Source organism: Gavialis gangeticus, unplaced genomic scaffold (genome assembly GCF_001723915.1).
Source record: "Gavialis gangeticus isolate Ggan-Ray unplaced genomic scaffold, GavGan_comp1, whole genome shotgun sequence".
Classification (NCBI taxonomy): domain Eukaryota; kingdom Metazoa; phylum Chordata; order Crocodylia; family Gavialidae; genus Gavialis; species Gavialis gangeticus.
The window spans coordinates 115475351-115488190 of NW_017729024.1; the positions used below are offsets into that span (position 1 = coordinate 115475351).

At 41.2% G+C, this 12840-nt stretch overlaps 1 protein-coding gene across 1 annotated transcript in view; it reads left to right on the forward strand.

The window, feature by feature from the left end:
- PTPRD (protein tyrosine phosphatase, receptor type D) overlaps window positions 1–12840 on the forward strand; it is a 1990398-nt gene that overhangs the window by 251783 nt on the left and 1725775 nt on the right. The window contains exon 3 of the mRNA XM_019517599.1: window positions 874–917. The gene's annotated coding sequence lies outside the window, so the exon portion shown is untranslated. The remainder of the gene's footprint in view (window positions 1–873; window positions 918–12840) is intronic.

A 12840-nucleotide genomic window follows, 5' to 3' on the forward strand; every position in this document is an offset into this window, starting at 1 on the left:
GAATCTCCAAATCTAAATTGAATCAGGGGACCAATAAAAAGGTCCGAATCAATTTGAAGCTCTCCGAATCTTTGGAAAAGATTCAGAGACCTTTGATGATTCGGGCAGTCCCTGCCCACTGCAGCAGGGAGCTGCAGCCAGACTCGGAGCTGGTAAATAGTGGGCGGGGCAGGGGAGGCTAGAGGAGGAGAAGGGGATCACGGAGGGACACCTTTCAGGGCCCATTCCCTGCCTGCTTCCTGATCTCCAACTCAGATTTGGCAGAATCAGTTCAGGACAGTGATTCAAATCACTAAATCAAATCACTGTCCCCTGAATCGGCCGAATCTGAATCTGAAACTAATACTAACTGCTTTGCACAGGCCTAATATATATAGATATAGATACAAGCGACCCTCTCCATTCACGGGGGATACATTCCTGTGATCCCTGCGAACAGTGAAATCTGTGAATAGGGCATTGCGTTCATGAATGCCCCCAGTGGCTGGGGGTGGGCACAGCTCTGGCGGTGATAGCGGGAGCCCAGCAGAAGCAAGTGCAGGGCTACTGAGAAGCTCCAGTAAGTGTTTAAAGAGTATTCAAAATACAGGTTTGGCATTCGTGAATAGTCGAAACTGCAAATGCTGAACCCACAAATACCAAGTATTTCCTGTATAGATATAGCTATATCTTTATAATGTTTACAAATTAATTGTTTTAATGTTTTTATATGAGTCATTATAATGTTTACAAATGAGCATTATTTCAAAAGGCTATTGTTGGAATCAATTAATATTTCTCAGACATGATTGTGAGGAGAGAAAATATCACAGAGAGAGCAATATATCTAAATATTGTTGATATAAAATATTCTTTTTTCAATTTTTATTTTAGAACTCTGTCCTGAGACACAACAACAGGATGTGCCTTGGAGAAGAGTAAGTGAAAAGAATTCCTTGCATTTATGTATTTTTTTAGAATGGTCATATATTGTGCTTTAAAAATTTTAACAATGTGGTCACGAGTTTCAATTAAGTATAGTCATTGTTTTACTGTGAATTTTGTAAAAAATTATACTTTCCTGTTGAAGCTGTTGTGTCTTATTTGCCCAATTATACACTCACCAGCTTCTGAATTCTTAAGTCAGGAAAAACTCTCCTTGACTTAGTTGGGGTTTTGTCTAAGTTAGTCTTGCTTTGACACTTCCAGCACTTCTGTCAACAAAGCTTCATGAGGACATGCCAAACATATATCCGAATATGCAAATTTCTTAAGGGTCCCAAGAACCTAGTAAAAATAGTCTTTAGTTTTATTGTTCCTTAAAATAATTTCTGACTGGAAAGTACCCACAGGATAGATAAACTGAGAAATGGCAAAGAATTATAAAAACAAAATGTTGTCAATGCTCTTATTGATGTCTATTCAATTGTACACATATGCTTTATAGCTAAAAGATGAATCACAAAGCATATATTATTCTTTGTATTCTGTATATTACTCTCTAGGACTTTCCATGTTTCATTCACTTTCAAATTCTAATAACCCTAAACTCTAGACTACTTCTAGACTACTAGACTTCTAGACTACTAGACTTCTAGTCTAGACTACTAGTCTAGAAGTCTAGTAGTCTAGACTTCTAGTCTAGACTACTAGACTTCTAGACTACTTCTAGACTACTTCTAGACTCTAGACTATATAGAATTTACACTACATATGTACAATATACTTCTTGGATGTCTATACATGTGCTTCCGGGTTGGGGAGGGACATTTTAATTAGAAAGGCTCCTGGGCAGCTGCTCTAATTAAAACACTACAATGTCATGTGTATTCAGCATTCAGCTTTTTAAAATGGCTATGGGGGTACTTTAATTAAAGCTTGTTTGACGAGCATTCTAATTTAAACACTCTAGCAGACTCGGGTCTGCTCCAACACATTCTAATTAGAATGAATCAGAGCATGTGCATAGACACCCCTTGTGATTTAACCTGAACCAATATTCCATTTTTGCATTTTATTGTGATTTTTGCATATTTATTTTTCTTCATCCCTACTGTATAATGCCATTTATTGCCACTGTTCAAGGTCAATACAGTTTGGCCATATCCACTTTATCTCTGACCTTCCATATAGTGAGGGAATGTCTAGTAACGTACGTCTATATTGTGTCAGGGCTTTGACATTTCATTTTGGTAAGCGATGAAATCAAATGCAATGTAATGCAGATATGACATAAAACTCTAGTGCCTGATGTTAGTCATTATTTTTGTGTCTTGAGGCTACTATACAATGGGTCTGTATGTTGGATATAAAATCATTGTGCCTCTTTATTTGTCAAGGGCGACATGAATACAGTTGGTATTTTTCCCATTCATTTGATGGAATTAGGATTTGGCTATTTGACTAAAGCTCTGCCCCTACTTCCATGATGGCAGAAGTTCCTGAGATAACAAAATTAGTCCAGATTTGCCACAGAAGAATGTGAGGATTATAGATGAGAAGAACAAAGTTAGCAAATCATCCATTTTTTCTGGCACCTGGAAGAAAAACAGGAGTGGTGATTCTTTCCCTTTTGCGTATCTTCCAGTATCAGAAGTCTAAACTGTTCAGTCTGTTACAGTCACTGAAATACTTTGAGACAGCTTTTTACGTCATGCAATTTTAGCTCATGCCTGTTGCATTCAGTGGAGCAGTAGTTTGCATCCCTGGGTTACCTGACTGCAAATCTTTCTCATCTGTTAATGAGTTCCATTTTTTCCCTCTCTTAGATGTGTTTTTTAATAATAGATTACAGTTTGTTACATTTACAGTGCACAGTAAAAGCCAACAGCATGGTTTCATTGATCTTGGAGTTATGCTAATTAATCCAGTTCACAATATTGGATAATCATTTCTGTAAGTTCAGCAGTAGGGTGAAGTAGGTTATGTATAGGGCAATGTGAGGGCATTAGGATTACTTTTTTTGGAAGTGTTACAGTTATGTTATAGCTGTGGTGATCCAGGAATTATGTGAAAGGAAAGACATTCTTTGGTAATATCTTTTATTGGACCAACTGTATAGCTGAAGAATGTTTTGCATTCAGAAGCTTGCCTAACTCTGCCCCAGCTATGCAGTTGGTCCAGTAAAAGGTTTCACCGAAAGAAATCCTTGGCTCTTGCATACTTGAAGGAATATACTCATGAGGTGAATATCAGGAAGGAAGGAGAGCTAGTTAAGAACAGTATCAGCATAAGATCAAATGGATACAAATTGGTCATTAAGAAATTTAGAATGGGGGTCAAGTGGGAATTTCCCCCCAGGTCCAGTGCATAAGGATAATGGATTTTTCCTCTTTCTCTGTAGTCTAGGCATGGTTCTCTCCATATGATCATTTGAGCAGATATACATCTAATAGATACTCTATTATTCTCATGGCACAGCACTGGTAGTACCTTTACCTTCTTTATTCTTGACATATAGCACACTACAGTGATTTTTAAGCAGATATATGGTTATTTTCATAAATACTTTCTGGCTGTGGCATGTGAGAGAGGTTGGAATAACTAATTTTGTGGACTCTTCGAACAAATCATTGTCTGAAAAGGCAGAGGTCTGGCCCCAATGTCCAAGGGTGCCCTTTCTAGTAGTGTGCTCCTACTTTCCTAAAACCCAGTTTCACTAATATGGGGCATTTTTACATATACAAGCACCACAGCACTGGGCACCTGGTGCTGTGATGCATGTAGTTGTATAACTGGTGACATTTGTGTCAGTACAAAGCAAATGGCAGTGGTGAGCTTTTGAACTAAAACACGTTGGAGGTGCTTTCGTTCAAAAGTGCGCTGCTACCATTTCTCTGCATTGATGCACATTTTTCTGCTTATACAACTGCAATTGATGCATCACAGTGCATGTCAGATCTCCAGCAGATCTCCAACATGTCTGAGAACTAAAAGATATGTGTATAAATGCATATACATATGTGTATAAATTTATATAAATTATAAATGTATAAATGTTTAAAAGTCTGTAGATACTAAAATGCACCTGACTTTTCACATCCTCTCACTTATTGCAGTTATTAGATAGAGCTGAATTTGTAGTAATAATATAACAAGGTAGTGCGCAAGGCTTACAAAGACATCATCAAAAAAATTAATAGTAACAGACACCAGTATACAACCAGTGGGAATACAAATCACATGTTGCTGACGACTAGAAGCCCCATAGCATCTAGCTAAACATTTCCCTCTGGATCTACTTTTCTTCTTTTCCTATTTTGCAGGAGTACAGAGGTGGGGCACTGAAGTGGGACTCAATACCATTTTGGATTCACTGGGAGTCTCAGGTGAAAGACTATAGAAAGCAAAGAGATCTAAGTACAATCATTATGAACAGCAGGCCTTACCATGGAACTTAGATCCTTTCATCTCAGGAACTAAAATTTCCTTTAAGGTATCCTGAGTGAGGAACCTATTCATATTTCTGACCTGCCATTACCAAATCAGGAGCTTCCTGTGTTCAGCTACTTCCTGTTCACAGCAAATATTATTTAGTATGGAACCTGTACCTACATCTGGTAGAAGTTTCTCTTTCTCCCTAATATGATATATGAGTGCTTATAAGTGAAAAACCTGTAGATTGCTCTTCAATCAAACATAAAACCTTTAAATTTAATCACCTTTTCTTAGGAAATTAAACACATGAGCAACATGTTAGCAATGAAGGGAAAGCCCTTTCCCAAAGAGGGACAAAGGGAAATTATTGGCTAAGTACAGATCGTCAAAAAGCCAGAGGCTGAATTGATTCAATCTTCACATGTTAGTCTAAGCTGCATAGATTGAACTGAGAAGCAAGTGAATAGGCATTCACTTTTGATTCCAGAAATGCAGTCATATGCCTGCAGTGGCTCAGGTCAGAAGCTATGGGATGCTAGAGCACGTCTCTCAGGCTGCTGACAACTGCCAAAAGGAAGGGAAGGAAGCTGGGAGATAAGGCTTCCTCCCCTGCTAGAGTGAAGAGGGAGGGACATGGGCAGGCCCTACTGAGTATGATATGGGGGATTTAAACCTCCACCCTGGCCTGTACCAACCGGCTGGGGTCTGTTGGGGGGGGCAGGCAGGGAGCATTGCCTGCCAGACTTTTCCCTGCTCCCTACTCAAATGGAGAATGGGGGAGGGGGATGGGGAGGAGGCATGGCCAGGCCCAGGCCCAGGCCAGCACACTGAGGTGGAAGAGGAAGGGAGATGTAAACCCCTGTCCCTGGCTGGCACAGGACCCCAACCTGGGTCTGCTTGTGGGGTGGAGCAGCCCCTCCCAGGCTTTTCACCTCTCTCTGCTTAAGCAGAGAGTGGGAGGCCATGGTCAGGCCCTAACTGAGGCCAGCACTCTGAGGTGGAAGGGGAGAAGGGGGTTTAAACTCCCTCTCCTCTTGCCTCCGTGTGCTAGCCTGAGTCAGGGCCTGGACACTTCCGCCTGCTCTCCACTTGAGTGGGGATTGGGAAAAAGCCTGTGAGGAGCTGCTTCCCTCTCCCTCCTAGCCAGGCAGACCCCAGGTCCGGAGCAGTGATAGTGCTCTGGCTAGGGAGAAGAGGGGTGGAGCCAACGCTGCTCCACTGCAACACATTGCAAAGTATCCTGAGATAATGTCAGACTATGAGTTCACTTGAACCAGGACAGGTTCTGGAACAAAAGTTTCATAAACCAGTTTGATCTAAATCAATTCAGTCTGATACTACATCCAAACAGACTTATCTTAAACCAGTTATGGCCATTTTGAAAGTAGTTTAAGTGTACTGAACATCTGTTGTTTTACAGGTTTGAACCAGTTTCTGATTACTGAAACTGGTTTATATGTAACTTCTGTCCTCGGCCATTTTGTTGAGATGGGCCCTGGAATAAAGTGAAAGCACAACTGTATCTTCTCAAGATAATCACTTTATTGAAAAGCTAAAAATAAGTTTAATTAGCATTCAGATCAGGCAAAAACATACTTATTCCTAGGAGGATGAGTGTATGATCTGGACCCCAGGAACTCTCCCCTCTTGTTAGTTGTTCAGTTCCTCCAACAACTCTAGTCCATTATTTTCCACTTTCTCTAGGTTTCTAATCATAGATAGATGCATGTCATTAATGATTATATATCTACAACCTGATTGGGTATATGTTAATAAAAGGAGTTTATCATGAAGACCCCCTCCCCAACTAAGTGAAGAATTTATGAGAAAAACTTGTTGAGGTGGCTGGATACAAAAGGCAGAAAGACTCCCTCTTGTACCTCTGGCTGGACACAGTTGTAATTCTACCCAAAGGGCTAAACTGTGCGGTGTTATTTCCAGTGGTGGCACTAGCTCTCTAGAAGCACAAGGATCAGACAGTGATGGTATCACCCCAATCCTTCATAGTGATCTGGCTAAATGTAAAGGGACTAGATGGAGAAACTACTGTCTGTCTGACAGAGGGACACAGCAGTAACATGCTTCTTGTATGCCTGGAATTATAAGAGGTGCTCTGACTGAAATTTCAGAAATTTTATTTTTTGATTTCCTGGTAATATGGAAAAACAAGAACTAAAGTTCATTTCAGGTTGGTTATGAACAATTAAATAAAACAAAACAACATTTTTGGTGAATCAAGAAGTCAAAAACATTTAGTTTGTTTTCAACAGAACATTTGGTTTGACACATTCTAAAATGTAGTATGTGGCTTTAAATTTTTCTTTTCTTTTTTTAATGTTTCTTATGTTGTTAACTAAAATTAAAGGAAATTTCAAAATAAACAATAAAGTAAGTCTTATTGAAAAAATCCAATATACTGTTTGAAAAATGTCAAAATAAAACATTTCATGTGTTTCACATAACCAATTAAGCGAAATATTTTTCAATGTTGTAGAATTCTTATTTTCCATTGGAAAAAAAAGATAGTCCAAAATGTTAGGCTGGATCTAATTGTTACCACCTGAGGCATAACCCTGCAATGATCTCCCACTGGGCATTATCCTCCTGCATTATCCTCAGCACACAGCTGTTCCTCAACAAGTAAAAGCTGAGCTTTCTATGTATAAAAGTACTTTAATATGTATACTAAAATTTTACAGCTCTTTCATATGGATCCCTGCATTTGTTTTTCTATCAACTTCTATACATTTAAATCGGGATCATCCTGTTCCTATACATGCCACAGTGCTCTTTTAAATATCTGTCCCCAAACATTAAACCTGAAATGAGATGTGAATGTATGTACTTTGTGAGAAACTTAATGGAACATTTACAGTATTTTGTAAGATATTCAGTAATTATTAATTCATTTGTGTGCCTATTAAAATGTAGACACCAGAACAGTTTCTAGTGCTCTGTTAGGAAATATTAATGAGTAGAGAGCATTAATTTGGCATATATTGTAGGTACTTCTGTATTTCAATAGAATCAAGTAAGTCTGTGACTTAAATAAAGCCAGATTTGCAGAAATGTGATATTTCAGGGAAAACCAGAAAAGCAAGGAAGGTACAAAGCAGTTAATCCTTTTTTTAGATTAAATGAGTTCAAATCTGAAAACTGCATAGAAAAATGCCTATCCCACACATCCAAATAGTAAGACAGAGATAGTAGATAGCCAAAACTGCTACAAACATAAGGTGCAGACAGAAGTTACACTTGTCATGCGATTTCCCCCCTGAAAGTGCTCTACAGCTGTGCCATGACACACATACACAGCTGCAGAGCACATTTAAAGTGACTGATTGTGCAACAAACTAACCTTTATCAAATAAGGGATCAAATGAAGGCAGTCCACTTTGGAGCACCTTAGGGAACTTGTGCTCCATTGAGGCTGTCCACAGGAAGGGGCGGGGAGGGTTATGGAGGAAAAGGGAGTGAGCTGCTGGCTGGGTTTTCCCCAGCCTGAGCTGGAGCAGCAAGCAGGTGGCTTGGAGCCCCCATAACTTTGTGGTTCCCCCTCTAGCCCCTCCCCCTCCAGCTCAGGCTGGGCAAACCCCAGCCAGCAGTTTGCTACCCCTCCGTTCCTAAAGACAACCTTGGAACTAGGAGTGGTGGGGGGCAGGGCTGGGGGAGATGGGTGGCTCCTCAGCTGCATGCAAGTTGTTTGGGCTCCTGCAGGTAGGCTCAACATCACCCTCCCCCTCCCCCCTCTGCCCCCCCGATCCAACAGGTGACCGTCTGTTGGGTTAGGAGGGGTCTCTAACTCATGCTGCTTTATGTAAAGCTCCGTGAGTTAGAATGGGGGCCTGCACATCTGTTAGTTCCCCTTACTCAGAGCCAGTTGGAAGTTGTGAATAAAACTTCTGGTGCATATGGCTTAAATTAGAGTAGGCAAAACCTTGAGGAAACTTGTTTGTCTCTCTACTTCTCAGTAAGCATATCCAAATTACTAATGACAAAAAGAAATATTTTCCTTCAGTATTAACCATGCCATTAAACAAACAAATACAAAGATGCTATTATTGGTTATTTTGGCATGAGGTCCAAAAGAATTTCTTTTATTCTGATCTTATTGTCTCTACCATACAAAGATCTTATCCTGATTCCTCTTTTCATGTTTGAGTAGTTCACACTGGTAGTTCACACTTTTCATATTTGAGTAGTTCTTAAAAAAAAGAAGCCCCCAAAAATCCCACATCCCCAAACAGCTGATGTAAATGGAGAGTGCTGTAATTAACTGCCTTTCCCACCAGGAGAGATGGGGAATCTTTCTATGCAGTAATGCCCTATCCTGTAGTTTAAGGGTTCAAACTTGGATCCAGGAGAGGTGCAGTGCTGAAGTTGCACCCCATCCCCCTTTCATTCCTGCTCTATGCCAACTTTAAAATTGACTGCCTGGGAGGGGCAACAGCATTTCTAATCTATTCAGCTTGATGGAGTCAATTGACTTCATGGCTCATCATCTCCCTGATTTCTGCTAATCAATCTCTACTCCACAGGTGTTAACCACTCTCTGTTCTTTTTAATGGTCTTGATGTTCCACTCTTAAAACTATCTTTTTATGCAATTTTTGCTGTCTCAGCCGTTCTTGGTAACATCTTTTATTTTACAGCCCCGCAGACTGTTTCTAGTTCTAGCTAAAAACTTTTAACTCAGATGTAGTAATATTAACTGTTTTAGAAATAACTGACAGTGAAGTACTGGAGGTGTTGTCAAGATGCTCAAGCAAGATGCTCAGTTTTGTTTTAGAAATCTGAACAAGGCATATACATTCATTTTACTGTAATAACTACAGGATTAATGGGACACTATCTTTTGATTATTTTCACTATTTTGTGCCTAGTTTGTTGTGATTGTTTAAACTTAATATATATTCTAGCAAAATAATGCATATTCTAATAGTTCTATTGGTTTTTGTGTTGATCTCAAACTGAATAATGTAGTGGTAGGCCCCTACCATATTAATAATGCTTCTTATTAATCTCTAACTGGAGGAAAATGTGTGTGGTTCCATATATGATGATATGCCACACCACTTGCATCCCTCTTTTCAAAATCCTAGATCTGCCCATGAAAAAATGTTTTGATTACTGTTTATATCTAATAAGCACTATGAAGAGTGAGTGGATACTGTGATGTGATATGATGCATTATATAACATAGACTGGTGATAAGGACTCTGTAAATGTGATGGTTTGATAAATAGATAGTGAGTACTGGTCCATCTTGTATATCCAAAAATATGTTAGATGGGGAAAAAAAGAAGGAAAATCTTCTAAGATTATTTTAAACCAATTGATCGAATTTAAAACCAAACATGGTTAAAAAAATATTACTCCTGGGTTGAAGTATATGTGTTAGCCTGAAGCTTATTTTTACAACTAAATTATGAAACTTGAAAATATAATGAAAGCCCTGACAGATACTTAACCCACCAGCTCTCCTGGGTACTTTTATAAGTCACTTTAAAATGATATATAAATTGGTATGTTACTCAGAGGGTATGTATACATGTATTTCAACACGTCTCAGTTATGTTTCTGTGCTACACAGCTGTAAACTGAAGCTCAGGTATTCTTTTGGGGCGTAAATTCTAAACTGAACACCTAGAAATACAGAGGTGGACATTCTCAATCCAGTCAACTTCAAACTATATTATATCAAATACTGAAATAAGTAAAAACATCAAAACTAAATAATAATAATAATAATAATAGCCCCAAACTTTAAATAAAACAGTCCAGATGTTGGGAAAGGGATGCTAACGGCTGTTAGCTTCTGAATTTGAACTAGACTCTATTTGTAAATTATATAAATTGAAGTGTTTGGCTAACTGATAGCCAGAAGTTCCTAAGCACTTTATAATGCAGTGCCATTGACTATAGTTGTCATATGTGTTTCACAACATAAATCACAGGCTACATTCACCCATTGTTTGTGCTAGCTTTGCTGACAGGTCATGATGGAGGAGTCCTGGTGACATCAATCTTCCTGCCAAGAGATAGTAACACTACAACAATTCTGTAAATATCCTATACCAGGAGGCATGACCCTAGGAAGTGGAATATCATCAAGGCAGAAGTTATAACAATTCAGCATATATCCTCAATAGCATCATTATTGGGATTGTAAATATCACCTGGTTAGGAATAAAGAGTTTAATTCTTTGTGAGGGATCCTAGCTAACTCCAGTAAGGAGAGGCTGTCATTTCTTCAAGACTGTGCAGTATGCACATTATGATTGAATCTAGCTCAAGGACATCACCTTAAAAGGGCATATCATATGCTGCTAAATTCACTAATCAAAACACTAACAAGGATGTGTATGGCATGTAATATATCTACTGAATAAACTGTTTATAATTCTCATTCAGAGAGCTACTCTCATCTTAGAGTTGCTCTTAGATGACCGTTATAAGGGGTCCAGAGGGCAGGTCCCTATAGCAAGACACTGGAGCAGGGGTGGCCAACCTGTGGCACATGTACCACAAGTGTCAGAAGCAGCCCCTGTGTGTGATAGGGGCAGGGCTTCCCCAGCCTGGGCTTTCCAGCCTGATATAGCACTGGGGATAGGAACTCAGCCCAGCTGGGCTGAGTTTCTTTCTCCAGCCCAATCTAGCACTGGGGAGAGAGCAATTGGGCTTAGTGTCCTTCCCCAGCTCCCCAGTCCCAGGCAGCAGCACCTGGCTTCCCTCCCTCTTCTGGCAGGTATATCAGGGCCCGCAGCCCTGGGAGGACTAGCAGAACCCCCACAGCCTTCCCAGGGTTGTGAGTCCCCACCTGCCTGCCAGATGAGAGAGGGTGTTTCAAGCTTCCCAATTATAGCGAATGGGTGAAATGTTGAAACAATGTTGAAGCAGCCTCACTGTTTTGACAAAGCAAAATGGAACAGCTGTTTCAAAACAAAATGTAATTCGAAACAAAATGCTGTTCCATCAAAACCTCAAAATTCAAGTTGAAACAGAATGGTGCCATTTCACCCAGCCCTTGTTGACAACCTATCGCCCATGAAGCCATTGGATCTGGCCCACTTGGGGGGGCTTTAGTGATGTTCCAGCAGAGTGTGGGGGGGGTCTTCTCCCATGTCATGCTGTGGAAGTGCACCTTTGGCTGCCTGCCACTTTAAAGGCTGGAGGCAGGCAACTGACAGGTGCTTGATTAGGGTGGCCAGTTTAGGACTCAGCACACACGGGCTGGGGCAGCAGTCTCCTGTCTGTTGTGTGACAGCCGTCTGTTGTGAGACAGCCCCCAAGAAATACCAGACCAGTTACCCCCCTCCCTCGTGAAAGATGGCCACCTTAACCCTGGCCCCCACCATTTGGTGGGTAATTGTGAGAGCAGGATGGAGTCAGGCATGCCAATAGAGAGGCACCTGAGCCCAGCAGGGGTATGAGACCCCAGAGGCCCCAGCGGGATAGCATTAGTGTGGTGGCCCACACAGAGTAAGGTGCAGAGAGGCATTCTAAGGACTGTGCATGTGCAGGGTGCAGAGTAGGGCTGCTGAGGGCAGTTTGAAGGGCTGCGCCAGTAGGGCTGCAAGGGGCAGCTTGAAGGGCAGTACATGGGCCAGCCCCATGAGTCAAATGAGGATCAAGTTGCCTGGTGTGGAGCTAGGGGCAGAGTCAATTCAGTGCTTGGCACAAAGAAAGGCCACGTAGAGTAGGGGAGCTAGAGTGAACTGAGGTTGCTGTGTGTGCTGAGCCAGTGAGAGTAGCAAAGCCTGATGGCTGAGTGGGGTCACTGAAGAGAGCAAGGCAGTCGAGAGTGGCCCAATGACAGGTGGCATGCAAGAGGCCCCTGTGAGAGGGAGACAGTGCAAGAGGCCCCTGTGAGAGGTGGGCAGAGTGAGTGTGAGTGTGAAAGAGGTTCAGCAGCAGTGTACTGAGTCTGTCCCAGCCTGAACCTGGGGAGCAATAATAATTTGGATGCCATCTGTGAGGCATGGGCTATGGTGTAGGGAAAGTATGGAGCCATGGACAGCACCCCCGGCACTGGGGTAGTGAATGGGCAGCCTCCCACTTAATATATTATGCTACCATTCAAGTCATGGCAGGTGATTTAGGACAGATTGCCCTAGGTAAGTGAGTGAGTTGTCACAAGATCTAGCCCCAGGAAGGCCCCCTGTCACACATGCCTTGCTACAGCCAAGTTGGGGGTGTTTTGTCTTTACCACAGTCAGGCAGCAAAGAGAAGTGGCAGAGGTGGCACCAGCCAGGATCTAGCACTGGCCCACATCAGACCTAAACCAGGTCATTCAGGGCCACTGCCCAAAAAGGTTGCCTACCCCTGCAGTCTACCATTCTCATTGTCGAAGCTGTGGTAGAAAAGTAAATCATATAAATGGTTAAATGTAATTTAAATTACTATATTAGTGAAAACACAGGTAGCAAAATGGTTTAAGAAAGACTTTTTAACATGAGAGGATCTCTTTACTGAAATTTTAAT